We start from the raw sequence: 12,235 nt of genomic DNA on the forward strand, positions 1-12,235 counted from the left end.
GGAGATGTCCATTTTGTCAAAAAACTTCTCTAAATATATTTACAGTATTATTGTTTTTAAAGTGTTACATATATGGCAGAATAAATCCATTTCTCTTTGCAATATGCTTTTGTCACTCAGAACTCTCTATGCTTTAACCCTACTGACACTTTGAACCAGGAACTTCTTTTCGTGAGAGGCTGATGTGTACATTGTAGGATGTATAGCAGGATCCTCTACTCCCTAGCTGCCAGCAGCAAGCCTCCAATAGGGATAAACAACAATGCCTTCAGACATTGCCCAAGGTTTGGGGTGTGGGTGGGAGGGGTAACACTGCCTTCGTTGAGAATCACTGCAGTCTAAAAGTATATATCTAGAAGCTGATATTGCTGGAAAGGTACATCTTCCCTTCTACTAAATACAATTTGCTAAATAGATTGAATGTTTGTGTCCCCTCAGAAATTCATGTGTTAAAGTTTAATCTCCACTGTGACAGTATTTTCATGTGGGGGTTTTGTGAGGTAATCAGAACATGAGGGTGGGGCACCAAAGACCAGTATTAGTACCCTTGGCAAAGACACTCCAGAAAGCTTCTTCACCCCTTCTGCCATGTGAGGACACTTGCAGAAGATGACCACCTGTGAACAAGGAAGTGGGCTCTCACCAAACACTGGATCTGCCTTGATACTGGACTTTGCAGCCTCAAGAACTTTGAGAAGTAAACTGTGGTTGTTTAAGCTATCCAGTCTATGGTATTTGCCCGAATATAACAAAAACACTAGATCTTACTCAATTGCTTTCCAAAAAGCTATGATAATTCACACTCTCAAAATCATTGTATGGGAATTTGTGTCCCTTCATAGCCTTAACATTACTGTTTTTACCAGATTTTTAAACTTTTATAGATCTTTATAGAAGTTACTTTTTATTATTATTTTTAATTCCCTGAATTCATAAAGAAGTTGAACTTCTTTATTGGGAATTCAAGTTTCACCCTCTGTGAATTGCCTTCACATCCTTTTCCACTCTTCTATTAGATCATTTTTAATTATTAGCTTTTAGTTCTTGATATGTTTTGTGCATTCGTGTGCATGTGTGTTAAGTTTCTGAAAAGAGAGATTTACTCTCAAAACTACAGACAGGAGAAACAAAATAAGGCTTACACATACCTATTAGATTTGGCAGCTAGATTTATCTACTCCTGCTCAAATAGTTGGGCTAGATAGATGAAATCCCTTTCTCCCCTGAAATTATTTGATTCTAATGCTTCCATGTATCACTGTCTTTTTGATTCATGTCATAAAGTCCTTCTCTGTTTTACTCTATTCTCTGCCTACAGGGAAATAAGAATTTCATTGTCTGTATTCCAAAGACAGTATAACACACTTGGTTCATCTGCTTGATATTTTTGATCCAAATTCAGATAACATGTTAGGATATGTGTGCCTACACTTCCTTCCTATCAACTCCTGCAAAGTGATTGAATATATAAATAAAGAGATTATTCCCCAATTGAACTTAATTTTTACATATTAGTCATAGTACTTTAAAAAAAAGGAATCTGAGATTTTGCAGGAGTTAACTCTTTATTCACAGACTTGTTCTATAGTGATAACCAATATGTATGTAACACTGCATGATCCAGTTGATACTCTTAGTACTTTTACAAATGTTGGCAATTTAATCCTCACAAGATGCCATGAGGATACCGTTATTTATTTTATTCAAGTATAGTTGATTTACAATGTTGTGTTAGTTTCATGTGCATAGCAAAGTGATTTAGTTATATATATATATATATATATATATATATATGCGCATATATGTGTGTGAATATATATATTTATATGTACATTCTTTTTTCAGATTCTTTTCCATTATAGGTTATTACAAAATATAGTTCCCTAGTCCTATGCGGTAGGTCACTACTGTTTACCTATTTTATATATAATAGTATGTATATGTTAATCCAAAATTCCTAATTGATCCTTATAATCATGATTTCTGTTTTGTAAATAAGTTTATTTGGAAGATACTGTTATTATCCCCATTTTACAAATGAGAAAACTAAGGAACCAGAGATTGAATTCCATGACCAAAGTTGAAGCATTTCAGACATAAATGTTGTTGCAGGTTGGGTTCTCCAGAAAGCAGATTGAAGATGAAATTCAGTAGGAAGTACTCTCTGGACAAACACCTGTAGAAGGCCAGAGAAGAAAGCAGTATTGGGCAGGAAGAGAACCTCAATCAAATGCAGTTTTAGCAATAGCCTTTGTCAACACAGGGGGAGCTCTGAAGCTGAGGTGGCCTTCAGAGTGGTTCCAAGTAGGGTGAGAGGTCCAAGACCTCCATAGTCATCTGATAATGGCTGCCCCTGGCAAAGGGGGGCATGACCTGGGTGAAGCAGCTCTCCAGTCAGGAGCCTTATCCAGAGGACAGCATCTTCAGCCACGGGGGGAGTAAGCATCCTGAAAGGGGGACTGAGAAGTGTATCCACTACATAACCTGCCTAAGAATCATTGAAGGATCTTAAAATGCAGGTTCTGATTCAGTGGGTGTGGGCAGAGGCTGAGAGTCTGCATGTCTAACAAGGTCTCAGGTTAAGCCAGTGCTGCTGGTTTCTGATAACAAGGTCTGGGTCATGTAGCTTTAATGGTTCGAAGTTAGGAATAGATCCTAGGCTGTCTGGTTATGAGTCTGTGGCCTTGCCACATCATGGCACTGCTGCTTAAAGAAATCTCTCTACTGGAGTTTCTGTTGTGGCTCAGTGGTTAACGAATCTGACTAGGAACCATGAGGTTGCGGGTTCCATCCCTGGCCTTGCTCAGTGGGTTAAGGATCTGGTGTTGCCATGAGCTGTGGTGTAGGTCACAGATGGACTCAGATCCCGAGTTGCTGTGGCTGTGGCGTAGGCTGGTGGCTACAACTCTAATTAGACCCCTAGCTTGGGATCCTTTATATGCCATGGGTGCGGCCCTAGAAAAGGCAAAAAGGCAAAAAACAAACAAACAAAAACTCTACCAAATTTTTTGTTCTAAAAAATTAACCTGATATACCATGGGACTGGATAGCTTTAAAGTTTTTCAGGTCTCCTGGCCCACAGGAGACATGCTGGTGTTGTGGACATGCTATCTCCAGCATATGTTGATTGCTGTAGTTCATCATTGCTGGCTTTCCTAGTGACATTTCATCCAGAAAATTCTTTTCACCTAGGCTGACAGTTTTTCCCCCCTGACCTTTAAGCAAGTGTATCAAATATGGGAATGACCCTAGCTACTTTGTATTCATAATTTGTGGCACAAACTGGCTATTACTATTTTTATCAGAAAATTATAATTTTTCTATTGAAAGAGTTTATTATATTCTTGGATATGCATTTATTATGTGTTAGAGACTTTTTTTGCCCAAAGGAGCCTATCTTTAATTTCATAATGAGAGCCAGTAAGAGAACTGGATTTGACATACAGGTTCATTTATACTCAGTTTTTTAGAACCACCTCTATTCTATAAAGTCAAACCTATACTAAGAATTTCCCAGGTTACAATATTCTGCTAATTACATGATAATACTTTTCTCACCCTGTACTCCCCACAACACAAATGGAAGAAGATAAAATACCATGCAATTTTATAATGTCCGCACAAAGGACAAATGTGAGAAGCAGTAGCATATGTGTGTCAACCCTTAACCTTGTTTTAATTTCTTATATAAACCATAAACTAATTATTTTACTTTTCATCATTTTAGAAGAAGTGTGTGATAAGAAAAAATATATAAAATCCTGTATAGAACTTGGGTAGGAGAGACATGGAAAAGAGAAGTGACGTGCTTGAAGATATTTATTGGCTTGTAGGAAATAAAATCTTAAGCTGGGAAACACTGGTTTAAAAACCTCTTCTAGCTCAGTCTGTTCCCTAGGCAACAAAAGTCTATGTTAAAAAAAGAAACAACAACAACAAAAAAGGATAGCGCTTAGTGTAGTAAAGGTTTTGGATTTATTCTTCATTCAGAAGATTCACAATAGAAAATCATTTTTGAATACTGCAGTTAATAATGGTGACCCTAAGAATCTGGATCAGCAGATAGAGTAGTGGCGCTTCCAGAATGATGGGTCTCAAAGTGTAGTCCCTGGCCCAGCAACCTGGGCATTGCCTTGGAACTTGTTATTTATATTCTCTGCCCCCATCCTAGACATGCTAAATCAGAAACTTGGGTGAAGGAGGGGAGAGATGAGGAGGGAAAGGGGGCAGTCATCTGTTTCACAAGCCCTCAAAGTGGTTCTGAGGCCCACAGACGTTGGAGAACCACTGTTTAGAACTAAAACTGTTTAGAACTACTGCTGAAGAATGTTTTTCTGCACATATATAGACACATCTGTTATAGACACAAAATCTTGAAAACATTCGTTTGAAGGAACTCTTACTAAAACATTTGTATCGGAAGCAAACTCCTTACCCAAGATGAGTGGGATAGAAGAGCCTCTGAATTTCCTTTTAGTGCCTGTTTCTGTGCCTCAACTATGAAGTTTTGAGTTGCACAGACAGCCTCAGCAGTAAAGGGGTTCCCATTGAGTTTAATTTCAAGCAATTTCTGGAAGAGCAGTCAGCAGCAAGAGACATCTATCAGGAGGAAAAGATGTCTTTATTCTTTAAATAGAGTGGAAAATGACTCCCACCAGATTGTTGAAAGCAGCCTTGCTGTGGAGGCGGAGCAGTAGTGCACTGTGCTCACTCCTTTTGCTGCTGCTTGGAGAGGAGGTCGGGGAAGACAGGAGCTGTGAACAGGAGAGGAGATAACTGTATTTCATTCTGGCTTTTCTTCCTTTTTCAAGTTGATGTTGAGAAGAGAGCTTTAAGAGAAGTAACCACTGGTTGAGAAGAAGACTGGACCATCCTTTTCAAAACTATAGAAGAGATCATCTTGAACATTCATAGCCAATAGCTAAGAGAGGAGTTGAAAAATTCTGATAGTATGCTTATCGCAAATCTTACAACTATCTACTGTGGCCTAGAAACAACTAAATATAAGTTGTCAGCTAAAAAAGAGAAAAAGTATTATCTAATATGATCTGGAGAAAGAACAACGTTGGGTTAATCTTTAATTTATATATCAAGACAATGCTGCAAGAGCTATATGGACTTTTAAAAAATTATTTTCCAACTAACATTTATTGGATGTCTATTAAGCACTGAAATACACAATCTATATTTAAAAATTTAATTTAAACATATTGCTTTTCAAGCAGTTTTGTTAACTTGTTTTAACAATTATATATTTTAAATGAATGGGAGAATTACTGGACTGCCACTCAGTAATGGCTCATGACCACCATTTTTATGTATTTCCAAAACAGGATCTCATTTAATTCTGACAATCCTTTGAGGTTTGCACCATTCAATCTTCATTTTGCATGGGAACAAACTTTCATCTAGAAATTTAGTAAAGTTCACCCATCAAGTAAGTAGTGGAGGCAACATACCTCTGGTTTGTCTGACTCCAAATTCTGCTCTTAATCTCTGCACTTTCTGGCCTCGACCAATTAGTCATGATCAGCTACCATCCATCATGGATAATTATTCTCGCGTGGTCTCATATTCTAATTTCAAGTCCAGGTTTTTGATAGGGTGAATATATCTTTCCAAGTTGACTCTGTGTTTCACATATTCAAAAATTGAGATCAGCAAGGAAAAAGGAGAATAATAATAAAAACTATATTTTAAAATTTATTATTTTTCAAAGATAAATTTATTTTTATAACCAGTTGAGGCCATTTTATATATAACTCACCTGTTTCAAGTGTATTTCAATTATTTTTTTAAAAAATTTACCACACAGTGCAACCATCATCATAAATCAGTTTTAAAACATTTCTATTATCCCAGTAAGATCCTTCATGCTTATTTACTCATAAATCCCCTTACCACCCATCCACCCAGGCAAGCAATAACTGCTTTCAGTCTTTGTAAATTTATCTTTTCTGGAAATTCCATATAAATGGAGCCATAACATGTAGTCTTTTATAACTGGCTTCTTTCACTTAACGTAATGTTTTTAGATTTAATCCATGTTATAGCATGTATCACTAGTCTGTTTCTTTTAACAGTTTGAATAGCATTTCCTTGTGCGAATATACCACATTTTATCTATCCACTCAGTGGTTGATGGACATTTAGGTTGCTTTCAATATTTGGCTATTATTAATAGTTTTGCTAAGAACATTCTTGTTCAAATCTTTATATGGATATGTGTTTTAGTTTCTCTTGGGAAGATACCTAAGAGTAGCATTGCTGGGTCATAAGAAATTTATAGTTAACTCTTAAGATACTGTCAAACTGTTTTCCAAAGTGACTGTATCATTTTACATTCCCACCAGCAAATATGAGGGCTCAGCTTTCCCTTATCTTTACCAACATTTGTTGTTGTATGTCTTTTCTATTATAGCCACTCTATAGTGTGTGAAGTATAATGTCATTGTGTTTTAACTTTGCATTTCCTTATTGACTAATGATGCTGAGTATTTTAAGTGCTTATTAGCCATCGTTATATCTTCCTTGGTGATATGTCTATTTAAATCATTTACCCATGTCAAGTTAAAATATATGCACAACCTAAAAGTTGAGAGTTAAGTTTTGTTTGGGGCTAAATAAGGACTATATTCTGTGAGAAAACATTTCAGATAGCTCTGCAATACCACTCCAAAAGGTAGGGGGAATGTAAGTATATATGTGATTTTGGTGAAGGGTGGAGGAACATGCAACCAAGCACACAGGGGGAAAGGATCAAGATGGCAGAGTAGTAAGACATGGTGTTTACCTTCTCCCACAAACACATAAAAAAAAAAAACCATCTATTACATTAGTACAGCCACTATGGAAAACAGTATGGAGGTACCTCAGAAAACTAAATATAGAGCTACCATATGACCCAGCAATCCCACTCCTGGACATGTATCTAGACAAAACTGCAATTCAAAAAGACACATGACCCCTATGTTCATCGCAGCACTGTTCACAATAGCCAAGTCACGGAAACAACCTAAATGTCCATCAACAGATGCATGGATTAAGAAGATGTGGGTATATATATATATATATATATATATATATATATGTACAATGGAATACTACTCAGCCATTACAAGAACAAAATAATGCCATTTGCAGCAACATGAATGGAACCAAAGATTCTCATCCTAAGTGAAGTAAGTCAGAAAGAGAAAGACAAATACCATATGATATCACTTATATCTAGAATCTAATATATGGCACAAATGAAATTATCTACAGAAAATAAACAAAATCATGGATTTGGAGAATAGACTTGTGGTTGCCAATGGGGAGGGAGTAGGATGTATTGGGAGTTTGGAGTTGGTGGATGCAAACTATTGCATTTGGAATGGATAAGCAATGAAATACTGCTGAATAGCACAGGGAACTATATCCAATCACTTGTGATGGAACATGACGGAGGATAATGTGAGAAAAGAATGTCTGTCTGTCTGTCTATCTATCTATCTATCTATCTATCTATCTATCTATCTATCTATCTATCTATGTATGACTGGGTCACTTTGCTGTACAGCAGAAATTGACAGAACATTATAAATTGACTATAGTAGAAAAAATAAAAATCTTTTTAAAAAAACCAACAAAGCACACATTTTACAGAAGGTTGCTGTTAGGCTCAGGAAGGTTACTGCTCTTTGTGGGAAGCAGATATCACCATAAAGGATTTTAGTGCTTTCTTAGATACAAGGAGATGCAAGAATTCGACTCATAAAATCTTCTCCTGAAAATACCTATCCGAAGAGCTGTTCTAATAATTTTCCCAAGAGCACAGAGTGCCCCACTTCTGATCTCCACCCTGAGCTCCTTTTTAGGAGGTGTCAAGGGTCAGCAGTGGCTCCTGATTCAATCCATGTAGAGGCAGATGGCAAGTGCCAGTCTCCAATTCACACCCATTTTTTATGATGTGTCTTATCATTGAGGTGTAAGTATTCTTTGTATATTCTAAACCAATGTAAATTATGTAGTTCTAAATCCGTATCTTAATAGATTTTGGAAAGATAGTATTTAGTACCTCAACCTCTGTACACCTCAAAAACATTGAAACCACACCATATCATTTCAATGGTGATGAGTACATTCAGTACATTGAAGTGTAATGTATCTGCAAATGCCCTAGCTTCTCTTTTCTGTGAGGTTTTACTGCACCAATAGCTGGAATCAGTGAACAGCCTGCCTTTGAGAAAAAGCCCATTGTTAGCACATTACTGGTGGTTTTAAAGCAAGGTGTCAAGTTCAACACTCTTCCCATCAAGAGATGGGGGTCAGTCTCTCCTCCTCTTGACTCTCTGCTAGCTTGCAAGTGCTTTGATGAATAGGGTACAGAGGAAGTGATGCTATGTGACTTCCATGCCTAGGTTGTAAAAGGACACAGATGTTCTGCCTTGGTTACTGGAAGATTTGCTTTTGAAGCCCTGAACTGCCATGTAAAACATCTGTCTATTCTGAGGCTGCTATGCTGTGAGGAGGCTCAGGTAATATGGAGAGGTCCTGTGTAGGCATGTCAATTGACAATCCCAAACAAGACAGCTTCTATGTGAGTAAAGAAGTGTCCAGTTCCTCCAAGACTCCAGCCATTCAAATATTCCTAGCTGAGGTCCAAGACTTCATGGAGAATGAAAAAGAGACAGGTCATTTCTTTTGAGCCTAGTCTGAATTCCTCACCCATGGAATCTAAAACTAGAACAACATGGTTGTTGTTTGGTGCCACTACCTGGATGTTTACTGTTCATTCAGTGCTCTTGTGACTTCAAGGGACAGAAGACCATCAAGATTATTCAAACAAGGTGAAGTTCATATTAAGGACTTGAAGGACAGTAGACTAAGCATGAGAAACTGCATTCACACGCACCACCTCTCATGGAGATCTCCCTCCTCTTACCTGCACTTTGCTCTACCCCCTCCCATGGCATGTGGGATTCCTCGGTGTGCTTATCAGTCATGTATGACTCCATGGTTTCCCCACCATGGCCCTTAGCTACATCATCATTCTCCTACTGGATGTCCCACTGCAAATCGATGGTCCATTTGATGTTTCTTAGTTCAAATTCTCAAAGGAGAGACTTTAGATTAGTCCAGTTTACTCATTCGAACTAGGGCACTCAAGTGGTGGGTGAGCCAGTATTGGCTACTTTGGAGTGAGGTCTGACTCCTCGTGAGTAGACAGGGCCTAAGACTTATAGTGGCGAGATGTGTTCTTTTAGGAACTGTGGGCAAAAAAGAACCATGACATTTGCATATTTCACTAAAAATAGGCATATAGTATGATGAGGATTATGGAGAATATGTATACAACACACTATAAAATGGCAAAAGGAGAGTAATTAATTCTGGAGACATTGGACAAGTCATCCCAGAGTTGATGGCATTTGAGCTTGGTCTTAAAGGGCGAGTAGGATTTATTAATTTTTCCAGCCAAGGCAATAACTCAGGGCACAGACATAGCTGGCATAATGAAGAAATGGCAAGTACTTTCATGGGATTTGGTTGCCAGAGAGTTTGGCGACATGAGACTGGAAGGTTAAGATGACATACCTGGAATGCCCCTTTTCACTATAATCCTACTAGGAGGAGGAATAAATTTTGAGCCAATCAGAGTGGCAAGTTATGAAAGATACAAATTTGTTCTTTAGATATGTAGTTCTGAAACTTAAGCGTGCATCAGCATTGCCTAAAGGCTTTTTAAAAAACAGATTGCCAGTCCCCATCTGAGTTTATGATTTAGTAAGTAGGTCTGAGAATTTATATTTCTAACACATTCCCAGACAATGTTGCTGCTGTTCCAGGGGCCAGACTTTGAGAACCACTGCTCACTGCAGAGGTCCTTTAGGACCCATACTAATCTGGAGCCAGTATTTAGAATCCACAAATTTCTGTCTGATTCTGATGTAGACTCAAATTTCTAAAAGACTGGAATTTCCTTCCACTTCTACATCAGTAGTTTGCCTGCTCCCGGTTGATGAATGGCCAGGCTGTGGGAATGTTTTACAATAGCAAATTAATTGTTGCCATAGTGATTCTGTCTTAATTTATGGATATATTTGTACAGAACTCAGGATTAGAGTTGAAACGGAATCAATCACCTGATAACCCAAATGTGTAATCACAATGGTCTCTTCTGATCTGACTGCATTGATGAGGATATATGAATAATGCACTTAATCTTCAAAGCCCAGTGAAGCAGTTACTATTATTAGCCTGGTTTTAGAGCTGGGAAAATCTAGGTACAAAGATTTCAAGTGTCACAGTATGATGTGGTAGAGCTAGGATTTGAACCCAGAAATTCTGGGTCCAGGTCCAGACTGCTAAACACTAAATGAATAATCTCACTGTTGCCTTGGCTCCATGAATAAGGTATCTAAGAACAATGTAACGCATATGAAAAGAGTACGTTCTGTTCCTGGAAACTTTGAATGATTTCGTTCTTTTCTCTTCCAAACACTAACAAAACACTCTCTTCTTTCCAGTATTAATGATTTCAGTGACTTTCTGAATGGAAGCAAAAGGGGCTGAAAAGAAAGAACACTGAATCTGAACATATGCCAAAGGACAGATCTCTGGCCTGATTTCCAGAGTTCCATGATGAATGATGGTGGGTGGGTTCCACAGAAAGGACTCGTCCTCTGAGGGAAGATCCAGCCATGCTTTTGATGGATGGGGCTTCTGATGGTCTGATGGTTTACCAGAGCCTGTAAAGGCCATCTTCTTGGCTTGCCAGAAACCTACTAATAACATTCAGTAGAGAGCTTTTTTCCTGTAATTCTTGGGAAAAGCTTCTTACATGAAATGCAATGTAACTTAGGCACTTTGATAGATCTAGAAGTTTAACCAAATGGACATGAAGCCAGCATTCAGTTTTTAGGAGGGAAGAGACAACTTTCTAGGGACCAACCTAAAAATGACTTTCCCAGTCTCTCAACCACATAGTTCCCTTAAAATCTGGCCTAATTTCTCTAAATCAGGAGTAAGGGATGCAGCCTGGTCCAATGGATTGGAAGCAATGCCACCAGGAAGTACAACAGTTAGAGGGAAATTGTTCTGAGGCTTGTTTGGGTGGTGGCAGGCAAGGAATGATTGGAGAAATGTTTGAGTCCTTACTGTGTACTTCAGAGCCTTTAGTGCATTGTTGCACTGGTGAAATCTTGATCTTAGTGCTTCCTCTGTTCTGTGATGTGGGCAAAATTTTAAAATAAGTCTGTGACTAGAAGTTATGTACTAGCACTCCCAGGAGCTACCAAGAAGATTACTGTGCATGTTGGGGGATTTTAAATGGCAATTTCTAGTTATACAAATATAAATACATTAGTTAAAAAGTATAGCTTGTTAATGAGAGTAAAACACCTTTTGCCAAAGTGTGGTCGATGTGCAAATGAGGCAGTGAGCAGCAGCTCCAATGTTCTCTCTGTCACCTGGACTCATTTTAGCCTCCATTATGTTGGAGAAAGCTGACTTGACTTGTAAAACCTAAATTTACTGATATCTTTGCCCAGGGATGACAAGAGGATTTCACCCATATTTTTCTAATGCCTGTTAGTTTTCATACCCAATGTAATAAAGAAATGACTCCATTTCTATGTGAAGTTTGTTTTGTATTATGATGGAGGGCCATTTGCCTTAGAGTCAATGTTTTTCCTATGTGATTCAAGGCAGTACCTGCATTTAAGAAAGGAAAAATAAATATTAACTTTTAAAATTATGATAAAATATACAGAATATAAAATTTATCATTTTAATGATTTTAAGGATACGTCTCAGTGGTAGTAAGTACACTGACATTGTTGTGCCATGGGGACCACCAACCATCTCCAGAACTTTAATTTTCCAACATATAAACAATAATAATCATGTTTTATGTATTACTAGCCATTTATTAATATTCAAAGGGCCCTCAGGGGAGACTGAGTCAACTTCCCAGCCTTCCTAAATCAGAAGACCTCACCAACCTGGCATCCTGGCACAGAGTAAGCAGGTTGTAAATTTGAATGAATGAAGAAATAAATAAATTCGCATCAACTTCTCCATCCCGCATCTTCTGGGAAAGTGCAGATGATGCCTATAGTTCACTTTATTTGGTCCTAATGAAGGCTCCTTAGTATTTAGAACTCACAGTGCTCTGATATAACCCTCGGTTATAGGTGACAGAGTGTGTAGATTCAGTCACCTACAAAGGACCTTCAACCTTAAGTCTCAC

The 12,235-nt window shown here is 37.9% G+C and overlaps 1 long non-coding RNA gene across 1 annotated transcript in view; it reads left to right on the forward strand.

Annotated features, from left to right (window-relative positions):
* Window positions 1-11,593, forward strand: part of LOC110256299 — a 96,331-nt gene extending 84,738 nt beyond the window's left edge. The window contains exon 3 of the long non-coding RNA XR_002337687.1: window positions 10,512-11,593. This is a non-coding gene — a long non-coding RNA (uncharacterized LOC110256299). The remainder of the gene's footprint in view (window positions 1-10,511) is intronic.

The sequence above is a fragment of the Sus scrofa genome, chromosome 13, assembly GCF_000003025.6.
Source record: "Sus scrofa isolate TJ Tabasco breed Duroc chromosome 13, Sscrofa11.1, whole genome shotgun sequence".
NCBI classification, from domain to species: Eukaryota; Metazoa; Chordata; class Mammalia; order Artiodactyla; family Suidae; genus Sus; species Sus scrofa.